The sequence below is a fragment of the Peromyscus maniculatus genome, chromosome 4 (assembly GCF_049852395.1).
Source record: "Peromyscus maniculatus bairdii isolate BWxNUB_F1_BW_parent chromosome 4, HU_Pman_BW_mat_3.1, whole genome shotgun sequence".
Taxonomy (NCBI): Eukaryota; Metazoa; Chordata; class Mammalia; order Rodentia; family Cricetidae; genus Peromyscus; species Peromyscus maniculatus.
Genome location: NC_134855.1, coordinates 33104989 through 33127820, shown reverse-complemented (window position 1 = coordinate 33127820; position 22832 = coordinate 33104989). Strand labels below are relative to the sequence as shown.

General features: G+C 37.0%; 1 protein-coding gene across 2 annotated transcripts in view; it reads right to left on the bottom strand.

Moving 5' to 3' along the window:
- Window positions 1-22832, bottom strand: part of Galnt13 (polypeptide N-acetylgalactosaminyltransferase 13) — a 577725-nt gene that overhangs the window by 123639 nt on the left and 431254 nt on the right. The gene's annotated exons all lie outside the window — the stretch shown is intronic.

Below are 22832 nucleotides of genomic sequence, written 5' to 3'. Positions count from 1 at the left end.
CCACATGGTGGAAAAGAGAGCTGACTCCAGCTTTCTCTGATTTCTACATGTATTCCATGATGGGCACATAGACCCATACACATGCATACATGTACACACCTAGAGTAAGTAAACAAATGCAAAAGCATGTTTAAAAACTTGGTGTGTTCTATTAAAAGTTTTGAGAGAATTCTCTTTCAGAGAAATGTTTGGGGTGTGACATTTTATTTCCTTAGGTTATCCAGGCCACTGTGGCAAATTTAATAAAAACCTGGTAAAAAAATGATGGAAATTAAAGTTGAAATAAATAAACAGACTATATTCTTGTGTAATGACATCTTAATTTGCTATTAAAAGATAAGATTCCTATTATTTTTCAAAATGATGCATTAGTACTTTTTGTGGCAAAATGAAAATGTACAGTTAGGTAGAGCTGACAGTTAAAGGAAAAAGGAACTTCTTTAATACTGTCATGAATTTTATTATGAATAATGTATTGGTATTATAGTTCTAGGAATTTGTCCAAACTTAGCAAATATGTACTTAACATGTTTATATATTACAATGCACAAATTTCACCTCAAGAAACCTCTATTACAAATATTTTCTCTACTTGTGCACTGAATGTTTAAGTATTTAAGGGAAGTGCACTGATATTTTCAATTTTCCTCCAAATGAATGCATTAAAGCATAATTTAATAATAGATAAAGGACTAGATAAGTGCAAGTGTGATAGAGTAATTGTACAGTTTAACAAAATATGATTGAACATGCAATTCTCAAAATTACATCTACAAAGGTCCATCAAAATTATAAAATTATAATGCAATTTTGAGGAAGAGTCACTACTTTATGCACTGATTGAAGAGTAGAAAGTTAATATCACTTGGGAACATTTAAAAAATATGCGATAATGTGTTTTTACAAACATTAAAAGCTTTTTTCCCCTCAACATGGAAAATGTTTCCTCAGTATTATGTATTAATTGTTATAGTTCTCTTGATAATGGCACTGATATCAAACTTCTGTTTTACTTGTTAAATACCACACTTTCCAATCAGGATTCAGGAATCATCTATATTTTGTAATGGCATCTTCAAAAGTTAGCTGGGGGTGTCCACTAGTTTCTTTTCTTTTTTTTTTTTCTGTTTTTTTCTCCGAGACAGGGTTTCTCTGTATAGCTTTGCGCCTTTCCTGGATCTCGCTCTGTAGACCAGGCTGGCCTTGAACTCACAAAGATCCACCTGCCTCTGCCTCCCGAGTGCTGGGATTAAAGGCGTGGGCCACCACCGCCCAGCTCCAATAGTTTCTTTAAACACTAATATGGGTGTTATTTTTGTGGTACTTTCCCAAGTATCTTTGACTATATCTTTATTGAAAAGATATTCATAAAAACACACTTTGTATTTAATATTAAATTAAGTGTGGAACTACATTAAAATGTAATAATAGTTTATTGCATTTAAGAAGAAAAATCAAGACCCTTTGGAATTATTTTTTGAGTGTTACTGAAAAGTAGTCATAAAATAAATCAGTAAATATACTGACATTTTAAAAATAAAATTGGGTCCAAATTACAATCTTTCACTGAGGTATTTGTCATTTTATCTATTTTCAGAAAACTAATATCCTGGCAATATGTGGGAGCTAATTTTGTGAGAATATATCTCAGAGAAGAGAACTTAGGAGTCTTTAGGTTCAAGTTCCTATACTTAACAATATAGGGCAAGTATCTTCCATAATAAAAGCCACTATGCATGTGGTATCTATTAGCTAGTTCTTGTCGGGGCGGAGGACTTATTGACTATCTCATGTGTGCTGAGTACTAGCCCTGCACTAAGGATATATCATTAAATACTGTATCTTATATATCAGCTTGAACTGTCACCATCTCTTCTCATATTGAACATACAACTCAATGTAATAAGACTAGATGTGGTGATACAGGCAAGGCTAGGAAAGGCAAGACCTTAGTTTGTAGAATTCTAAAAGAGAATAACAAGCTGAGTAGTTTTCATGCTATTCCAGATGTTACTATCAGGACATTGTCCTTGGAATCTATGCTTTCTTAGATGGAGTTTAAAGACAGCCTGCTGCATTTAGCAAATACAGTATAGTTACAATAGTATGTGACCTTTACATGTACCAGTGGTAGTGTAATGGGAAAAATGGTCAAATTAAGAAACAGAATTCAAGTCCTGTGTATTTAATGACATGCTGAACTATAAAAAAAAGTTATGTAAATAGAAATGCTCAACTATCAAAAATCCACATGTTATGAATAAATATTTAAAAAAGTCTCCATTTCTCCTTATTTTCATTTAGTGTTCTTCAGCTAAGAATGAAGTGCAATAGCAAAATGAAATTATTTTGTAAGCTAAAATATATCTATAAGTAAGGGGAGGTGAGCTTGAGATGAGACCACAGATGCTGCCAGTTACAGCTATGAAGCTGGGTTGTATTATTCTAATGGCAGATACACAGGGGCAAACACAAAGTTATTTATAAATTCAAAATAAGACCAGGGAAATAAGGAAATAAATTATATGGATTATTATTATGTTTCAGATGAGTCTAATCTATGGCTGCAAATAAACAGATCCAGTCAGAGACATAGGCCAGTACTCTACTCCTAAGTCACTGTCACACAAACTGAGACTTCAAAGGACCAGATAAATGAGATGAATGTGGAAATAAAAGGGAAAATACCTAGAAGCTCCTAAGAGAAGATGCTCCCAGCTACACAGAGCTGGACTTGACAACTTCTCTGAGTACCAGAGTGGGGCTAAAAAGGTCTGAGTAGGCAGAGGTGGAGGTGAGCCAGGGAGGGTACTAGTAACAAAAAAGGAGGTACACTGAAAACCCCTGCCTTGTGGAAGACATTGAAAAACTAAAGTAAGTAGTATTGGAAATAATTGTTTTATACTATTGGCCACAGGAGGCAGCAAATGCCATATTAGTAGGTACATGAGTGGTCTATCCAGGCTGATTGGGATTCAGTTTAAGCTTTCTTCTTCTGCTTCCACTATGGGAAATTGAAAGTGTCAATACATGGACAGCAATGTTAACTTTGTCTAACATGATTAGCAAGAACTCAATAAAATGGGTATTTATTATTAATTATACTGTGTGATTCAATTTTGTGATGATGTGGAGTGGAGAGGTTAGCCCTTGTTTCATCTACCTGCAAGGCAAAGGTAAGTTCTTAGGATGCTAATGATTAGCATTAACTATCAATATGACACAACCTGGCATCAGCTCAGAAGAGAATCTCAATGAGAGACTGTCTACACTGGGCTCTCTTGTGGGCAAGTTTATGGAAATTATCTTAATAAATTAATTGATATGAAAAGACCCAGCCCAGTGTGGGCGGCAGCATTCCCAAGGCAGGAGTTCCTGAACTGTACAAGAGTAGAGAAATCAAGTTGAGCCCAAGAAAGAAAGTAAACAAAGATGCCTGTATTAATTCTTTATCTGTTTCTGAGTGTAGCTGTTTCTAACTCCTGTTCCTGTGTCTACCCTGCACTAATATAAGGAAAAGTCCTACTTGTTCTTTTTACAATCAGACTCCACTATGAGCAGGATGTAACCCGAAAGGCACTCAGAGGAATGAAATCTGGCAGATGGATGTGTTTCACATTACAGAATTTGGAAAATTGAAATATGTACACCACACCATTGATACCAATTCAGGATTTCAGTGGGCAATTGCTCTGAGTTCAGAAAAGACTGATTCGGTAATCACACATTTGCTAGAAGTTATGGCTATCATGAGTATACCTGCACAAATTAAAACTGACAATGCTCCAGCATATGCCTCTGGTAAAATGAAACAGTTTCTTGCTTATTACAATATAAAGCATATTACAGGTATACCACCTAATCCCACAGGCCAAGCAGTCATAGAAAGATCAAACTGAACTCTAAAAGATATGCTAAATAAACAGAAAGGGTAGCAAAAAACCCCCAGAAATAGAATATATAATGCTCTATTAACTTTGAATTTTCTCAATGCTAATGAGAAAGGAACAACAGCTGCAGAGAGACATTGGATAATAATAATAAAAAAAAAACCTACAGAATTAAATCAGCCTGTATACTTTAAGGATGTGCTGACCTCAGAATGGAAACCAGGATATGTGTAACATTGGGGATAAGCTTTTGCTTTTGTTTCTACAGGAGAATATAAGCTGTGGATACCATCAAAACTTGTGGTGGTAATATAATTATACTGAAATGTGATTTTGATTGTATGTTAATAAATAAAGTTGCCCGGGGGTCAGAGCTATTAGAGCCATTGCAAGAGTGTGGCGGTGGTGGCACACGCCTTTAATCCCAGAAAGCCAGCCTTTAATCCCAGGGAGTGGTGGTAGAAAGCAAAAAGATATATAAGGCGTGAGGACCAGAAACTAGAAGCATTTGGCTGGTTAAGCTTTCAGGCTTTGGAGCAACACAGTTCAGCTGAGAGCTATTGGGATGAGGACACAGAAGCTTCCAGTCTGAGGAAACAGGACCAGCTGAGGAACTGGTGAGGTGAGATAGCTGTGGCTTGTTCTGTCTCTTTAAATAGAGACAGGAAATAGAGCGCTCATTCGGGAAGCTGGGACACCGCAGGCGGAAGGGTGAGATTTTGGCTCTGAGCTCTGACCTCTCGGCTTTCTCTTTTGCATTATTTCTGTGTTTCTTATTTAATAAAACGGTTGGTTACATCTATAAAAACTGATAAAGGTTCGATTTGAAAAAGAGAGACCCCTTAATTAGAAGAGGTTATAGTTCATTAATCAGCATGACCATACAATTTAAATTAACTTATACCACTAACAAATGCTTTTCATTTGGTCAGATATAACTTGTCAAGAAGGAACCTCCCCAAAGTGAGGCTTGGGGAAGGGTTTTTGTTTTTGTCTTTCAGGAGAATGAAGGCTAAGGAATCTGAAGAACACTGGACAAATGAGACAACTGAAGAAAAAGGATAAATCATCCAGAAAATAATGTCCCAAGAAAAAGCATAAATTGGCCTACTGGTATATCACATGTAAAATTTTGTAAGTCTTCCTAAATGTCTGTTTCTGTTCTTCTTTACAGACACATAACATAAATGGTCTTTACGTAGACCCAGTTCAATTAAAAATTAAAGCAGTCTTTGGAGTTGGAAAATGGCTCTCTCCTTCTCTAAACCCAAGCATGTATGTTAAAAGGAAAATGCCAAATCTCTGTATCATGTCATATGAGCCACCTGATATGGGACAGAAGAAAAACAAAAAAATTAAGGGACTATTCTATTGCCACTAATCTCAATTCTTTGGTTCTATTTTGGCTCTTTAAAATTTTTTAAGGTATGAATTTTATATCAAAATTTATAAGATTTTTATATATATATATATATTTAAACTTTTGTTATGATATTAATGGTCATATACAATATTAATTAATTCTAGAAAAAAGGCTGCATTTAGCTGCCTGTACATGTTTTTGTGTTTTAGTCTTTATCAGTCTTCTGCAGGGAATGATGACCATGCCTAACAGTAAATTTGAAGTCTCCAAAAAGATGATAGGGCCCCACAATGACAATTCCACACGAACAATAATAATACCACTAAGCTGACACACATCACCCGAAGATCAGCTTTGGAATACAAACTGTTCTGGATATTTTCGTGATGGCTAGCTGAGATAACCCAGCCTGACAGACTACTCAAACAAGGACTTCAGATAAGCCCTGGAGTTTTGCATTATGCAGAGACTGGACGACAAATGATACAGCCACCTCTCCCAGGACTTTTGACAATTAACTAAAAATTTTCTTTTCAGGATCCCCTAAAGATGTCTTCACCCCCAAACAGCAGGAAGTAATTTTAAGAACACGATGCCCACATTCCCAAGAGGTAGGGTGGGTGGTTTTGGTCATTCTATGGTTTTTGGATAATTGTCATTGTTCAGGATGGTTGGTTACAAGTTATTTTTAATGATCAGAAAAAAAAGGCTAAACAAAGGAGATTAGATTTAAGGTTCTGGTTTGAAAAAAAAAGAGGATATAGATAAGAAGTAGATTATTGAATTTACTCTGAAAAAAATAAGACACAGAAATAATAGAATAAAGGGTAGATTATTGAATCTACTCAGAAAAGAAAAAAGAGAGGATATAGATATGACACAGATAAAAATGTAGATTATTGAATCTACTTTTAGAAAGCAACTATTAGTTTTAAATATTTTACATTGGATTGGATTTTTGTATGTTGTATAAAATTATGTATATTGATACCAATTTGAGATTGATTTTGTTAGAAAATACTGTACATATATTTCTAATCTTGTTCACGATATTGTACCTATACAGTTCATTTAACAGTGTAATTCATTTTACTAATCCTTGAAAGTTATTGTTACCTACTATTAGGATATAAAGAAATGAAAGTTAGTAGTTAGTAATTACAATCAAACTTTTAGTCATATTAGGTATGTTTTCAAGGTCAAGCAGAGATATATTTTAGATAGACAGGTCATCTTCAAATCCTTTAGAGAGCTGTGTGGTGGTGGCTCACACCTTTAATCCCAGCAATTGGGAGGCAGAGCCAAGTGGATCCCTGTGAGTTCGAGGCCAGCCTGGGCTTGAGTGAGTTCCAGGAAAGGCGAAACCCTGTCTCAAAAACAAAAAAACAAACAAAACAAAACAAAAATCCTTCAGAGATTTACAGAATATGGTATTTAATGTTTTAATAACCTAGATTTTTTTCTTTTCTTTTTTTTTTTTTTTTTATAACTATGAGACATGTCTGCTCCTGGTAGCACCAATCTACTTCAGAGAAGATGGGCATTGAAGAATCTCCATACGGAGTTTACTTTCACTATGGCAAAAATTAGCCACTGGGCAAGAAAGTGCCCTTGCAATTACTACTGATCGCATGCTATCCAAAATGGACAAGCAGGACACAAAAGACTGCCTATCCTTGCCACGACAAGGTAGGAAGGCTCTTTAGAAAATCCTGCTTCACAGATGAGTCAGTCAGATATGGAAGCCTATAGGACGAAGATGATGCCCCAATATTGCAGAGAAATTTTGGGTGACTGTCCAGACAGCCAGCTGTTTTTGTCATTTCTCAATTTTTTTGGAAGTTGCTTGTTTGCACTTCTTCCTTACTTAGTTAATATTATTTCCTTTTTGGGTCTCTGAGGGAGTTAAAGATTAGTTATAGTTCTCACTAAGAGGTGTAAAGCGCATAAGTTTGAAAGATATCAAAAGATAGTTTGGGTAATGCAAATTAGGATAGAAAGTAAATTAGATACAATCCTTTGGATTCCCAAAAATAGGATAGATAATGGAATATTTTCTCTGAATTTGTCAAATGTTAATAGACTAGAGACATTGTTGAAGTATTTATTGCTTGTATACATTATATATAGTTATTGTACTTATTGTATATAGTTTTCTTATAACATTTTTATTTTTTTATATTAGACAAAAAAGGGGAAATGTGGTGATATTTTATCTGTGTACCCCAATAAAGTTTATCTGAGGATCAGAGGAAAAAGCCAGCCACTATAGTAAACAGAGATCAGACAATGGTAACACAAGCCTTTAATTCTATTACTCAGAAGGCAGAGATCCATCTGGATCTTTGTGAGTTCAAGGCCACACTGGGAAGATGCCTTTAATCCCAGCACTAACCATAAAGGTCTGAAGGTCTGTATAGACAGACAGGAAGTGACAGAGCTAGGCAGGAAGAGGAAGTGATGTACCTGGGCAGAGAAAGAAAATGAGATGGCAGGATAGAAAGACATATAGGTATGGATATACAGGAAATAGATCTCTTTGGCTGAGGATCTCCAAATGGTGAGAATGTGACTGGCTTTGTTCTGCTTTTCTCATCTCTTGGTTTTAACCTCAATATCTGAAATATCTGGCTCCGGGTTTTTTTTTTTTTTTTTTATTAATAAGACCATTTAGCAATTCATCTTACAGTACTATAACCTGGAATTGTGAGCTAAAATAAATATTTACTCCCCTATGCTGGATTTGTCAGACTCTTTTGTCATAGCAACAGGAATTAAATTGGAACAGATAAGAACCTTGACTCTAACCTAGAGAGAAGCTGGCCTAGATGAGGAGCAGACAGTGTAGAAATAGTTGAAACAAAGTACTATGTCATGCCCATTGTTCATTTCATGATTTGTTTGCATGTAGCAAAAGAATGGTGTGTAAGAAATTGGGATTAGGTAGGGACTGAGATACTGGTTGCATCTCTAAACATCTATGAGTCACAAATAATTAATTTATTAAAAGATCCTGACTACTTGTTTTCAATATGCTATATGAAAACTGTGTTTTTAATACTATGAATATTGTATTGAATTTGCAATATTGTAATGAATATTGCAACTAAATAAAATTATACTCTATAAATTGCAACATTTAACTTATTCATATTATTAGCAAATATCAACAAACAAGCCTTCAAGAAAACTTTTCCTTGAGTAACTGAATTATTAAAAATTTTAACATGAAATAAGTACACTTCCTATAAGGTGGTCTAATTAGTCAATAGATGGGTTCATAGAAAAATAAAAGAAATGAAGTCTCTTATTTTATAATCTGTGGTTGATTAATAGGGTTATTTTATTTCTTCTTTCTGAGCAAATATATAAAACCACTTATTTTATTGGTCAAAGTGTCTAGAAACTATATTTTCTTTGTGACAGAGACACATGGATCAATATGTTCTTATATAAGATCTATATGTGTAGAAGTGACTGAGTGATCTTATAAATTATAAGTCCAGTCTTTATTACATATACTTTTCCAATTCATGTAGAGGCCTCCGACTGTAAACTTCTGTGAAATGACACAAAAAAGATATGGAATTTTTCCACTTTTGTAAATCTGAGATCTTTCAAAATAACAAACTCATGCTTCATAGCACCATGGCATTCTGTAGCTTTATCAACAATAGACTGAATCAGAATTAAGTGCTCTAAGTCAACTCCATGATTCAAAGTCCTCCAATGCCATCTATGTTCTTCATGATACAGAACACTGCTTCATTTCTGAACCTTCATTAACTATAAATGTACTGTCTCTCCAGCTTCAAATCTTTATCAAAACTCATCTCCAACAAACATTCACATTTATGACATATATTTCTTGCAACTTTATTAAATCTAGAGGCATCTAAAGTGGGAAGAAAACAGTTTCAGGGGCTGGAAAATTGGCTCAGCACTTAACAGCATTTCTTGCTTTTGCAGAAGACTCAGGTTTGATTTCCAGCACCCATGATACTTTGGTTAGCCAGCATCTGTAACTTAAGTCCCTGGGGATCTGGCAACCTCTTTTGACCTCCATGGGTACTAGGCAAACATGTGGTACACATGCCTACAAGCAGGAAAAACATTGCTACACATAAAATATAAATACCAAAATTAAAAAGAAAATGTTAGTTTCCCATTGTCATTCAAGCTTGAAGTTTGTCAAACATATTCCTGGCTCCTTCTCCTGAAACCTACAATAAATTACTGGTTGCCTTCTTTTTATTTACCTGTCTCCTAAAAAAAATAAAAAAACAACAACAAATAAACAAACAAAAAAAAACATGGATATGGGGGACTCTCATGCTATTCACTTCTTACTTTCTATAAATATTATGTTCATTTGTATAGTAGGAGTTCAAGAAATATTTTTCAGATGAAAAATTAAATCATTCTTACTGCTGCTCTAAATTTTAATGACTTATTGATATAAGTGGCGCCACTTGAATACTTTGATCTGTAACTACATAGAATTCTAGTTAACTACTTGTTATAGCCAGAACCTGGAAACAACCTAGATCCCTGTCAACTAAAGAATGGATGAAGAAAATGTGGTACATATACACAATGGAGTACTACTCAGCAGAGAAAAACAATGAAAGCATGAAATTTGCAGGCAAATGGATGGAACTAGAAAAAATCATCCTGAGTGAGGTAACCCAAACCCAGAAAGATAAACATGGTATGTACTCACTCACAAGTGGATTCTAGATATAAAATAAAGAACAATCAGACTACAACCCATAGAACCATGGAGGCTATATATATATAGCATGGAGGTCCCTAGGACGACTGTGGCTTATAATAAATTTTGGTTTTACTCAATTACTGAGCAAGGCTCAATGAAACATCTCACTATTAAGATAAGAATACATACTGTATTAAGCTGATAATAGAAAAATAAATAAATTAATGAATTTTAAGCAATAAAAAATAAATAAAAATAAAAGAAAAAAATGAAATATTAAACAAACATTTTACTAAAGTAAAAAAGGGAGAACTAGGGACTCATCATTCCTCTCCACATTCTATTCTTTCCCTTGTTTTATATATTTTAAATTTTTTATCGGTGGATTCTGCTGGAGTTTATCGGTGGATTCTGCTGGAGTATCTGATGCAGATAAGCACTGGAGGGCTCCTGTTGCAAATCACCCTCTGGAGCGATGGAAGGATCTTTCTACTAGCACGTGGAGGAGACCCGATCTAGTGTTGGTGTGGCCCGGGAGTTTGGTTTATGTCTTTCTTCAGGACAATGAGGTTTCTCTTTGGATTCCTGAGCAATGAACACGCCCTGTGACTGCTGCTGAAGCCCAACATGACAGAGACCTAATGGGTCTTCATGAAAAAAAATCTACCCTTCTGATGCCAATGGAGATTGAGAGCCCAATATTGCCAGATTTGGCAAGCATTAATGTAAGCCTAGGAACTGTAGCCATGAGATTGGATTCTCTAGAAGAGCTGCCAGCTAAAGTCGTGCTGGGATCAAGAAAAATGGGCCTTGGTGGTTCGTATTACTGGAGTTGTATCCATGCCAGTGGATGTCCACACACTCCAGAAGAGAATTTGACATTGCTGCTGCCACTGTTGCTATTATAGCAATGGCGGCCACCTCTGCTACTGTTTCTGGGATTACCATTTCATAATTGGTTACTACAGCTAGCACAGTGGAAACCCTGGAAGCAAAAGTAGCTACCACAGTTAGTTAATCTTCCATTCTATTGGGCATGATAAATTTAATTCAGTAGTTATATACATCTTGATTGGCTTTGAAAATTATAAATTTATAAACTCAAGTTCCAGTTGCTTTTGGGATACTATCTTACAAGGACTCCAAGGTACAGTTCGGCTTGTTAAGGAAGGAAATGGCTCAGTTGTCTTTAGCCTACTGGCTACGGGTAAGATAGGACCTCTGTTGGTCTTTTTTGTGCCGAACACACAGATTGCAAGCCCAGTGCCACTTTGAGATCTTTGGCAGCAGTTAACTCTGCAGCTCACACACGATTGAGCCTGTATGTTGCCTTGCTTGTGGACCTTGACCTTGATAGCCTCCCTATGCTAATTCCCTGCCAAGTTCCACCCTCCTGAATGCTTAAGGGAAGTTCCTTGTCTGTGTATCCTGAATAATGGGTGTTAACAGCTTAGATGGGGTTCTCCCATTGTGCTGTAAGCCTGTATTTAAGACCTCCTCCCTCCTTCAATAAATGACATTTGGCTATATATATGTGTGTATATATATATATATATATATATATATATATATATATATATAATATGAATACTGTGAATGTAATCTGTGAATACCACAAATGTGACTAATATCATGAGTGTAATTAATGAATATCATGGGTGTAATTTAAAAAATAAAAATTTAAAAAAGAAAAGAAAAAATAGAATTCTAGTTACTGAGACTCTGCCTGGGTTTTAGCAGTGTCTGAGAGAATTATGTCTTTTTCTCAACTGCATGTTTCTATTTCTGAACTAATAAATGATAGTCCTTATTTTTCCAGCAGACTCCACTACTTGCATTCTTACTTTTGCTCTGTATTTAGCATTCCACGGAATGATTTAACCCTAGGCCCTTTTGCATGGCTTGTCAGCCTAGAAGGCCATCTATTAGCAAATCCATAGGGTGAAAATATTACATCTGCTTACTGAACTGGATGTCTTCCCAGCATGCCCCCTCTTCTGGCTTTTGTCTGTGCACCTGTGTAACCCTAGGGCTTAGATTTGCGTCCATTTTCAGGGCTTTCTTGATTAGAATGATTTCATTGTAAATTGAACCATGTTCATCAACAGCCTAAAAAATGACTCATAGCAGCTTTAATATTGGATCTTCCTGCAATGTTGTGTCTGAAAAAAAAATGATCTTATGAAATAGAACGTTCTTTCTTCTAATGAAAATATTTATGATTAAAAATGTTCACTGTGCTTATTTAAATTTTGGCAAAAGAAGAAGAAAATGCAAAGATCACTTCTTTTATTTAATATGGTTTCCAATTTTAGACAGTATTTAGATGATCTTTGTCATTTTCCTGTGAGCAATACATAATATACTTGTATTTTATTTAATTTTATGAACAGGAAAAACCTAACAGTATATACAATGGCATATATCATCATTTGTGTGTTTAATTACTGGTTATGATGATAATAAAATTCAGGCCTTAATGTTTTACTTTAAAACTCTCATTGGATGTCATAAACTCCATTTACTAGTAAATGCCATATGGCCAATGTTAGAACATTCTTAGAATTGTCTATATTTATATTTGGCTAATAGAGTTCATTTCAGTGGTATACTACTTTTAAATGGTAACTGTTAGCAAATAGGTATTTGAAACATTTTAATGACTGGAAGAGAATTCATCTTGAAATTCAACATCCACTTCTAAGAAGCTAGTGAAAACATGTAGAGAAAAAGGTTTGTCTGAGGGAATCCACCATTCTTTTTATTCCTGTGACCCCCGCAGAAACTCCGGAAAAGTTCTATTTGATTTTGACTATGCTCTTTCATCCTTAGCGTACCACTGTGAATAATGTGCCGACTCTGGAGAGCCAGATATTCAAGTGCATTTCCAGGAGCTCCTAGAATAAAAGTGTCAGGCATGCCTTTGTGGAGCCTCTCTAGTGCTACACCATAAAATGGTATTGGGACTTCCTCCAATAGAATCCCCTGCTGTGATGCACAGTGAGGGTGAAATGCATAGGACATAAGAGGCAGAGCAGGCCTAAACATGAAATAGATGCTGTCGTTTTATTTTCAATATGACAGACTTCAGGGTCAGTGCTCCTGAGGGAGGAAATACACACTAGTTTTCAAAGGAGCCTTGGAACATGCAAAGAAACCTAAGGTTGTGTGAGGATTCCTTGCCTCTTGACTAGGAACTCTGACCAAAACAAGCAGAAAGGTACTTAGTAACCCTGTGAAACTACTAATCACTATTACTGCTCTTCAGCTGGGACTGAACACATTAAAAGTGCCTAATCAAACAAAGGTGTCAAAGAAACATTTCCAGAAGCCATTCATTAGAGCAGGGTTTTCCACTCTCAAATGACTGAGAGGTCATTTAAGGTGTGAAACACCAAACCGTAGTTGTGGCAGAATTCATAGAGTAACTAAGGAGCATGAGAAACAATAGAAGGTTGTGGACTTCTTTCTAACATAGTAACTCTATAAACTTGGATCGCTTCTTTAAAAATAAGAGCTAATATGACTCTATAAAACTGTGATCAAATCATTTATGCAAAGCTGGACAGGCCTTAAGGGGAGGGCTTGCTTTTCTGTATGGTGATATTTCAGTCATCATAAGCATGAATGTGCTCACCTGATGGTCAGTATTGACAATGACAGGATCTAGAATGCCTAAAGAGACAAGGCTCTGGGCATGTATGTGTGAGGAGTTATCTTGATTATGTTGAGATGGAAAGACCCTAAAAGAAGCACTATTCCCTGGGCTGGGAAATCGGGGCAGTTACTTGAGCCCCAGCATTCCTGGCTCTTTCCCTCCTTATTGTAGATGCAATGTGAGCCAGTGATTCAAGTTCCTGCTGTGATCCACAGTACCTTTCAACAATGAGATAAACACTTCCATAAATTACTTTTGTGGGGGTATTTTGTCACAACAGTAGAAAAGGTAACAAAGACAATGCCTTACAAAGTAGTGATCTTGGACACCTCAGGATCTACTTAAATGCAAATTAGCTTTAATTCAGTTGGAACTAGATAGAGAAGACAGGTACACCACTGTCTATGTGGCTGATATTAATATTTAGCCTGTCCTATTCTTAACTTCCTCCCACACAAGTAAGAAATAACAAGTGCTTCTGTTAATGGTAATGAAACAAGGTTATGTATCACAAGTGTCAAGGTTGTAATTGGTTTATCACTTTTGCCTTCACTGGAAATCCATGGTAATAATTTTTGTCTATTATTTAATTTGGACAGAACTGAAAATAACAAGTAATTTTTTTTCATTACTTTTATCTAACAACATGACCTCTTAATCATACTGGTTCTAGTATTTTGAACAATGAGAGTTTATGAAAAGAAAATAAAAACACAAAATCTGTATTTTTGTAGAGAGATATCTAACAATTAAGTAACAAACAACTGGAAAGGGATCAAACCAATAGGGTGTTTTAAAAAGTTGAAAAGTGAAAAAGTTGCAAAGGAAAGTATTGAAGACTTGAATATCTAAGGTGAAAAACAAGTCCAAATGTCTTAACTAGGTTTCTGTTGTTGTGATGTAGAAAAAAAATGACCAAAAATATCTTGGAGAAGACCCAGTTTGTGTCATCTAACAACTCTCAGGTCTGGTCACACTCTGTCACCAAGGAATATTAGGGCAGGGATATGTAGGTAGGAAGTGAAGCAGAGGCTGCAAAGGATTACAGCTGACTGGCTTGCTCCCCATGGCTTTTTCAGCTTGCTTTCTTCTATCATGGAGAACCACTAACTCAGTGGTAGCACTGCCAACAGTGAGCTCGGCCATCCCATACCAATCACTAAGTAAGAAAATGCACCACAGCCTTGCCCGAAGTTCATTGCGGTGGGATTACTTTCTCAATTGAGGTTTCTTTTTTCACAAATGACTCCAGATGTGTCAAGCTGACACACTGATCCTCTAACTGTTTTGCTAGAATTAATAAAGGCATTTGGACAAAAATATTATATTTATAGTAATTAGGAGTATCCAAGAGCCATCTTTTTTCTATAGCATGTGATCACATGAACAGACAAGAAATATACTAAGTAAGGTCCTGATAAACAGGTAAAACAAATTTGTTTACATGCTTATTTATTTATTTCATACCAAGCCTCCTTTAGTTTAGAGTTGACTCAAATTTGTTATATAAATTTGGCTGGTCTTAAATGCCTGATACTCTTGTCTTCCCTGATTTCAGGAATTATAGGTGTGTTCATTATGCATGACTCTAAAGATTGAGAGTTGATAACAGAAAAAAACATAAATATTGAACAAATATAAGACAAAGATACCCACATCTTAATTGATTCAAACATATGAAATAGCTAACACATGGTGATACCATCAATCAGTTGTTCATGATCTGACACTTACACTAATGATAATTACAACTGGATGTAGTGCCCAAAGAAACCATGAGTCTGACTGCAGATCTTCACTTCTCTTTCTGTTCTCCCAGATCAAATCTCCCCAGTCTCATTCCCATCTCTGTAGCACAACACCTGCTGCAGTCTCCCTTGCCTCTCTGACCCCATCTTAAACACATCACAAAGATCAACTTTCCTTCTCCCAACTAACCCAGCCTCCAACAGCAGCAGGTATTTCCAGAGAACACACCAGATGAACATGCCAGGGAAATAGACCCACAGAAAATTTCTTACCAGGCAACACACAGCCATCACACTCTCCTAAAATCCAGAGAAGAAACAGAAACCTAGGAACAAAACACCCACTCAAGAAAAACACAATCTGACATCAGCCTCTAGACCTATAATCATCCCAAACCCAAATGCCCAGATGCAAGCATAAAAGCACAATCAATAATAGCCAGGACAAAGTTTTCACTAAAGCCCAGCAACCCTACCACAGCAGGCCCTGAATAGTCCACCATAGCTGAAGCACAAGAAAAAGACCTTAAAACAGTCCTCATGAATATGATAGAGTTTCTTAAAGAAGAAATGAATGAATCCCCTTTTAAAATCCAGGAAAGCACAAACAAACACTGCATGGAAATAAATAAAACTGTTCAAGACATGAAAATGGAAATAGAATCAATAAAAGAAACCACAAACTAAGGGAATGCTGGAAAAGAAAAATTTAGTAACTCAAACAGGAACCTCATAGGCAAGACTGAACAACAGAATACAAGAGATGGAAGAGAATCTCAGACCTTGAAGACACAATAGAAAAAATGGATACATTGTCAAAGAAAATGATAAACCTAAAAATCTTATGATACAAAACATCTAGTAAATCTGGAATATCATGAAAAGATGTAAGAATAATAGAAATAGAGGAAGGAGAAGAAACCAAGATCAAAGGCCAGAATTTTTTTTTATTTTTGAATTTTATGAATCAAGTTATATAATTTAAACTACAAAATCTACTTAAAATAATTAGATATTGAAGTAGGTGTTATGGAATATTTGAGAAAGTTTTTCAAAAAAGAATGGAACATATTTTGTATGTATAATAACTATGTGCATCCAGGAGAGATCTTTTCTCTGTAGCGAGTGATCACATAAACTGGCAAGCAATATACAAAGTTCCTAATAAATGGGCAAGTGTAAAAACAGAGCTTGTCTGCTTGTTTTCATATTTACATTTATTTTATTTACTGTGTATAACATGTTAGTTACTGTACATAATGTATCAATTCTCTTTCAAGAATATTTCTCAAAAATGTAAATGTGACACATATCTGGTTCAAGTCTAGGAAATAATATAGACATCAGGTTTAAATCTTTTTTTTTAACTTTCTTTTTATTTATTCTTTGTGTCTTCCACATCATGCACCTTGATCCCACTCATTTCCAGTGTCTGCATATCCACCCTCTGCCCTTGTAGCACATATACACCACCCCATAAAATTTAAGAGAAAAAGGGGGGCAGGTGGAAATTTTGTCATGGAAGCTGTAGTGTGACATAATGAGTCACACAGTAAACCTTTTAATCCATCTATCTTTACTTGCAAGTGTTCATTGCAGAGAGTTCTTGGTCTGGTTTGAGGCCTTTGGTTTCTGCTACACTATCAATGCTGGGCCCTCACTGGAACTCCTGTTGGTTAGTTAACCTGTTGTTGCCCTGTGTTGTGGAGATACCTGCAGAGCTACAGGACTGGTCCCTTCACATGCTCCTGCAGATCACAGATGGTGTGAATATTGGGGTGGGCCAACCCATAACCTTGCTTCTGGGCCTGGGTAGTTGCAGGGTTGGTCAGCTTGCCACCTTAGTTTGGACTCACCAACAGGGTGAGCTCTCCTGCATTGCCTTGGCAAGTTCACCCATTGCAGTGATGAGCAAGGGGTGGGGCTAGTTATCCCGTTTTCGGGTCCTCTGGGTTTGAGCTCCCACATCTATACCTGTGGGCCACACCTCCTAATAGTGCCACTTCATTTGGGGGCCATTTTCTTTCTAACCACCACACAAGTGAATATAAGATATTAGTAAGATGAGAGAAGCCCCCAACCCCCACCACACGGTTGAGGTGGGCAGAAACCACCCAAACAAGGGCCTGGGGGATGCTAACTTCAGAGAAGCCCCGCCTCATGTCATACAGCTGAACACACCAGCCAGGAGCCTATGGTGTCCCGCGGTTGGGAAAAATAATGATCCCTTTGTGATGAGTAAGCATGGATGAGCATGGTGTCATGGTGACTTGAGTGTGACAAGGTGACCCACACGCCTGGGGCTATTCACTCAGGGCTCTGAAGAGAAAACACAAGCCCACCTGGTACCTTAGCACCAGCCAGATGGACACTATTAGAGTGAGCATAGGTATGGTACGGTGTTTTCTAGAAGAGAGACAGGGACAGAATGTTTCAGGTCCGGTGGACAAAGGCATATTGGAAGTGACAAGAGAGGAAAGGAATGGACTGAGGTGGCGAGGGAGCTGACCCCTTGAGCACTGGCAACACATGGGAAAGCTTGCCCTGTACTTTATCTGTGTAGCACAGCAGAGATCACCTTGCTAAAGACAGCTAAGGTGAGTCAACCCTTAGAATTTGACCCTGGGAGACCTAACCCCACCCCTCATCTGCCACATGGAGGCATGGGCTGGGGAGAGATTCCCCAATGCCCTCCCATCAGTGTCTAAGGTAGGTGGGAGAGTTGACTCTGAGGTAACAAGAGTGGGAGAGATGTCCCTGCTCCCCACAAGCTGCAACACTTGGGAGAGCAGACCCTGCACTTTGCTAGGGCAGCACGATAGAGCCAGCCCTGTTAGCTAAGGTGGGTGAGCCAGCCCTGAAATTGTGAACAGGATAGAACTACCCCCATTTCTCATCTGTCCCGTGATGGCATGAGAAGGAGAAAGAGAAAGATGACCTCCTATCCATCCACTAACACCTGAGGCAGGTGGGAGAGTTGTCCCCAAGGTCACAAGAGCTGGAGAGGAGGCCCTGCACTTTGCCTGGGCAACACAATAAACCCATGGGTGGGGAAGAGTTGCCTTCCTCCCTGCCCCCTCCCATCAATGCCTAAGGTAGGTGGGAGAGCTGTCCCTGTGATCATAAGTGTAGGAGACCCAGCCCCCACCCCCGCCACCAGCTGCAACACTCAGCAGAGCAGGCCTTATACCTCACCAGGGCAGCATGATACTGCCAACCCTGTTAGTGCAAGTATGGGTGAGCCAGCCCTAAAATTGTGAGCATGGGAGATCTGTCCCGGTTACCCATCTAACTTGTGGATGCCTGAGCAAGGGAGTGTTGCCCTCTTCCTCGATGCCCATCAACATCTGGGTCAGGTGGCTGAGCTTGCCCTGTGGTCATAAGAGTGGTAGAGCCAATCCTGTTAGTACAGATGTGAGTGAGCCAGCCCTGAAGTTGTAAGCATAGGAGAGCTTTACCAATTTCACATCTGGCTCAGGACCAGACCCAAGGTTATGACTAGGCCCGCCCCATCATTTACCCCATCTATGATCTGTGTGAAGGGACCTGACCCGAAGACCCAAAGCTGGAGGATCTCTACAACACAGGGCATCAGCGGGATATCCAGGAAGAGTTTTTGTGAGGGTCCAGCATAGATAGTGTAGTAGAAACCAGAGGCCTCCAGACTGATGACTCTTTGCAATGAACACTTACAAGTAAAGATGTATGGATAAGGGTGTGACTCACTCTGTCACACTGTAGCTTCTTCCATAAGGAGATCTTTAAGGTTTGCCTTTTTTTTTTCCTGTTTTCTCTTAACCTTTGTTTTATTGTGGTGGGGGGCATGGAGGAGCAGAGGGTGGATGTGAAGGGATGAGAAAATGATACTTGATGTAAAAGACACATAGAATAAATAAATAAATAAATAAATAAATAAATAAATAAATAAATAAATGTAAAAGATATTACTAAGACTATTGTAGTGGTTTCAATAAGAACAGCCAAATAAGATATTACTTTTAAACAATTGGTCCATGGTTAGTGAAAATGTATTGGGAAGAATTAAGAGGTGTGCCTTTGTTGGGGTTGGGCTTTGAGGTTTCAAAAGCCGCAGGAGGCTCATTCTCTTTCTCCTCTCTGACTCTGTCTCTGTTTCTCACTATTTCTGTCACTCTTTCTCTCTCTTTCCTCTTTCCCCAACTACTGCTTGTGGATTAGCTGTCAGCTCTCAGCTACTGCTCTAGCACCATGCCTGTCTGCCTGCTGCCATGCTGCCTGCGGTGATGGTCTTGGACTCAGAGACTGTGATGAAGCTTCCAATAAATGCTTTCTTTCATAAGCTGCCTGAGAGCTGTTATGGAAAGGATAGATGGTGGGAAGAATATTTAAATTTTTGAAAGATTTTTCTTTTGATTCTTTAGTTTTAATAATGCAATGATACAATTTTAAACCTTTAGTGATCTTGTAAAACTCATATCATTTACTTTTACAGATAGGATTTCTAGTACTGAAAGAGGTTGATTTCCTGAAGCTCAGTCTGGATTAATGAAAGTTTTACTCTATATTTACATTTTCCATTATGTTCAAACTGGATTTAAATATAAACAGTAAAGAAAGGTGTGCTACTATAAATTATAAGACAGTTTTGCATAGAGGTCTAAGATAACTAGGTGAAGTGGGTCGCAAAATTAGAATGTAAATCAGCACAAGTGAAGAGTTTCTTAAGTTTTTCCTGTTTTCAGATGTCCGTGTAAATGTTAAAATGCCCCACAAATTGCTAAAGAAGTAAAAAACTGACATTAAATTCTGACTTGAGAGTCTCAACAATGGAAGGAGACATTTATTTGCCCAAGACTCAGTGAATACTCATAAGCATCTGAGACTCTCCACTATAGGCCAGATGAAATTCCCACCAGACATGAAGTTTCCTAATTATAGGGATGATGTGTTACTCAAGCATTCCTCAATAGTCCCCAGAAGAATTTTCATTTTAGGATGTGTCAGGTCTACTGTGTGTATCCTCTCTTTATTCTATAGTTGTATAGATCAAATACATTTAAACTTAACTTAAAAGTTAAAGAAATAAAATTTCAGTTGCTAGATTGTTCTCAGGACACAATCTAGCAACTGGTAGATAACTAGCTACTAGTTAGATAACTGGTTTTATCTAACTAGTAGCTACCAGACTGAACAGTAACTAAAAGGACAGGTCATCACTACATTATACTCTTTTGGGCAAAAACTTCCCTAGACATGGCTATTTCTTCTCGAAAGAAAACACTCAACTCAAACAACATAGGATGTCTTTAAACCACATGTGATTCTGGATTATTTTTTTGTAGTTTATTATTTTTGATAATCACATCAAGATGTGATTTCATGATTTCAAGTTTTCAGATTATTACACATTTTCAAGTTATATCACAGATAACCCAAACCTGGGTCTGCACAATAGGCAAGTGATCTACCACTGAACCAAACTTCCAGACTCTCTATGGCTTTTAAATTATGTAGTCATAGGTAGTACTCAATTATCTTAAGATGGATTATGCATATGAAACACAAATTTAGAGATTCCATAACACATTTTTCAGATTAAATTGAACAATTATTTGAATATAAATCTGCTCCTGCAATTTTTTCTCCATAATGTTAAACTAATATTGTCACTGGTTTTACTTTATTCTTTTGTGAACATATTGATGTCAGCTTAGGGCTGTTCCCGAGGGGGGGGGGAACAGTTGTCCTTAACACTGCCAGAATATAACTGTTAATTCAGAGATAAAAGGATGACAGGAACAACAGCATCTCGGCTTGTGAAAAACCTGTCTGGACAATGGGTAAGCAAGAAATCCCTTCATGTATGAGCTATGCAGTAATACAATGAATTCCCTTTCAATTTTATAAAATTGCATGATATTATGTAATTTACAAACAAATCATTTGTGCTTTAAAGACAGAACATGTTTTAAATCTGAGGTTAATGACATACAGAAAATTTTGTCAGGTGAAACAGTATATAAAAATTCTTCTTAAAACCATTTTCTGTCAGGTTATGGCATTAGACTAACAAGGAGTTAGAAAAGAGTATACATTCGGAGATTTATTCCTATTTCCGAGTCACTGAGAGGATGCTCACTGAAATACTGTCTATAAATAGACTCAAGTGACAGAATCACATATCTTCTCCAAATGCAGAGTGTCTTTCTCAGGGGCTCAATTAGTCGCAGTAAAAACTGTCAGAGCAGCTATCTCCCTTGCCCAAATCACCCATAAAATTTTGTTTTCCAAAATATTTTCATAATCTATTATCTAATTTCCTGCAACTAAGATCCCTGGGAGGACTCCTATCCCTTTCTAATTATTTCAGTAATTAGGAGTGATCTTGATTCACTATGCATTTCACCAAGGGAGCCGTGAATGATGAGGTAATCAGGGTGGTGTAGGACCTTTAACACTCATCATAGACAAGGTCCATTCAAAGCAGAGGCTGTTTCCTAGGTGCAGCAAAAGCACACTGGGCAAGAACATGGCTGTGAGGTGTTGATTCATTTCATCAAATTTTAAGAGTTTGGTACGAACTATTCCAGCATGTTTATTAATGAGAGTGGTGGCTGCACCATGCCTATGAGGTCACATGTTGTTTTCTACTGCAGGGTAAACTATTTTCAGGCCCCTTTAAACATTACTTGCTGTCATTTGTCATTTATCACTTTATTTTCAGAAACAATATATTAAATTTGATCAACATATTAAAATCAAACACTTATATTACATTTTTGTCTGGAATTTATGAATAAATAAATGTATATTCTTACTTTATAACTTTATTTCTTACCCTCTCCCCAAGTATAAATAGTTCTAGTCTTCTGAGGACTATAGCAGTTGTTTAGTATTGCATTTGTAAACAGAAATTTAGTAGGTTTTGTATACACCCATGATCTTCTCTGAAAAGAATCAGACTATGATCCATATAGTAGTATTTCAGGGGCTAGTTTCCTGTATAATTGTCCTGTGATTGTGTCAGGGCTCATGGTAGAGTAAGAGAGCTTGAGATCTAGAACAGTCTGAACTAGTGTTCCATAAATTTACTCAACTTCCCTGATCCTATTTTCTGGGTCTCTAAATTGGAGACAGTAAGCACTAGATGTGATTATACATACAAAGCTCTGGTCATATACTATATGATGGAAAATAAAGCAGGATAAGGTTAATTAAATTATTTCATAAAAATGAAAACAGTACTTTAAATATTTTTTTACATTAACAACTGGAGGACAGTTGAATATGGTAGCTCATGCCTGTCCTAGCACTTGACAGTTAGAAGAACAGTTTCTCAAATTTTAGGTCAGCTGAGATACAAAGGAATTTGAGGTCAGTCTGGCCTGTATTGTAAAACTCTTTCTCAAACCAAAGGTCACATTATGTTAAGTGTAGGAATCCAGAGCAAGAAACACATATGTTCTCTGTCACAAGC